Raw genomic sequence first — 2,406 nt, forward strand, 5'->3', positions numbered from 1 at the left:
TTGTTTTCCTGTTCCCTGACTCCTGCCTGTGTATATTGGATTAACCCTTCGTCTTTCCGTTTGGACTCTGTTCACCCCTGCTTGGACTATTGCTCGTGTTCTCGGATTACCCCTCTTGTCTAAACCCTTTGGATATTATTCGCCGATCTACGACCCACGCATGCCCTCGGAATTCTCTCGTGTCTTGTCCTCAACATATCTGTTTGCTATTGTTTGAACTATGCCTGTTTGGACCACGTCTCTGTTTAATAAAAGCCTGCAAATGGATCCGCACGTTTCACGTCTTGTTTCCCTCGTTACAAGTACTGTGTAATGAACCTTGGTGCTGTATTTTTTGTTGCCAATTTGACATGCAGTTTTCATAAGCTACACACTTGGCCCACCCAGTTTTATGTAGGCCCACCCACTTAAACATTTCTGGCTACGCTAGTGCTATAGAGGCTCAGTGCGATCAAGAGGTTTTGAAAAATAAATTGAGATCACGTGCGGGACAGTTAAGAAGTTTCTGGGAGAGATTGAGATTAGGTGGGTAAATACGGCACGTTAAGAAGTTTTCTAGAAAGAAATTGAAACTGGGCAACGAGGCGTGATCGGGAAATTGAGCTAGAAATTGAGATCAAGAGATTTCGAAGCAATAAATTGAGATCACGCGCAACGCAGTTAATATATTTCTAAGAGGGGAAATTGAAACTGCACGGGTATTAATCGGAGCTGCTGGTGCGCTCTGCCTGTCCGGTTTTGAGATAAAGATCAGGGGCCGTATGTATATGCTCAGAGTAAAATTTTAATCTTAAGTGTGTCAAAATTCTAAGAATGACGTAATTTTACACTCATTCCTAGACTTAAGAATAAGAATGATTCATAAAGGTTCCTAAGTGTTAAGACTAGGTCTCAGCTCCTAAATTATTTAAGAGAGCTGGAGAGGTCTCCTAACCTAGTTAGGAGTAACAAGATGGCAGCAAAGAGGAGGAGACAAACACTTTCCAGCAAAGATATGACACATTGGAGTTATCTGATGATATGGATTTGATAAAACGATACAAACTTGATCGTTATGATAGTCAATTTGATAGTTATGATAGTCTAACTGACAAAGTAAGAAACTGAATAACTTCTTCCACTCTACAAATCAATGCTCTAACTGCAGAAATGAAAGTAGTAATGACATTTTTTTGGCTGGAAAATTGGAAAAATGCAGCAATACACCAGTGATGACACAGTAAGCAGGGTCTCACATATTGTGGCACTAACGCCACAAAACACAAGTGGCCAAAAGTGATGTATGGAATATTTTTTTTTTCTTTCTTATGACACCACATTTCACTTAAACCATTAAAATACAAAGGACAAAAAAAAAAAAAAACACTGAGCAGTGTTGCCAAATACTTTCAATTGAAGGTAGCGGAAACTGGTCACTGGTGTTGAGTATTTGCTGAGTTACAGTTCATTTTAGTGACACATTTCTAAAAGCAGTTCGCGGAGATGGAGAAGACAAAGAGTGTACCCTGTTTGTTTTATTTTTTTTCCAAAAGCACAAAGTTGTGTTGTTATTGTGAGTGTACACAAATAAAAGTAGACACTTAACAGTTTTGATTGATGTATAACACTTATTTTTAGTGTCTTTTGCACTGATCTTAAAAAAACCGAGCTGGTATTGCCGGCGATACGATCGACCCCAGGGAGTTAATGTTGCTAGATGACTATATAAAGGTGAGTTCGCTGATCTATATTTATATTTATATACTGTAGATCAGTGAACTCGCCTTTATGACATCATGGGAGAGTCTCGGAATGTAGATAAGGTTTGTTCAAGAAATTGATTTTGTTGCTAGGCTTTTCAAAAAAGTCTCTAAAGGGGTGAGGAAGTCACTAAATCTACAGATAAAATCACTAAATTGGCAACATTGGCACACTAACTACAATATAAGCTATTAATATTTCATTAGTCTTCTTGTTTTTGCATGAGTTCATAATTTCTTTGTATGACAGCATGGCCGAAAATTATGACCGCACAATTTGGCATGTTTCATTGCATTATTATCACAAATAAAACAACTGACTCTAAGCAATATGCTTACAAAATCTTGAACTTTTTTTTTTTAATTAAAGGTGAAAATGTCAAATTTCCTAGGCCGGACATCACTTTTGGCCACTATTATATGGCAGTTTATTAACTTTCCAACTGACCGCCAAACCAACGATAATTTTGCACAATGCAAATAATTTAAAAAGATACATTTAAATATTAAAATATTTCAGTGTCTTAATTGAATGATTTTATTGTAGTTACATTAAATGATTGGTGTTGTGCTGCTGTGGCTTTACATGAGCAGGCTCACTATTGGCTGATTCAGAGGTCAAGGTCAGCCATTTTGTGTTGACATCATTGTAGTCCTTAGTTCACAA

Source organism: Onychostoma macrolepis, chromosome 08 (assembly GCF_012432095.1).
Source record: "Onychostoma macrolepis isolate SWU-2019 chromosome 08, ASM1243209v1, whole genome shotgun sequence".
Taxonomy (NCBI): Eukaryota; Metazoa; Chordata; class Actinopteri; order Cypriniformes; family Cyprinidae; genus Onychostoma; species Onychostoma macrolepis.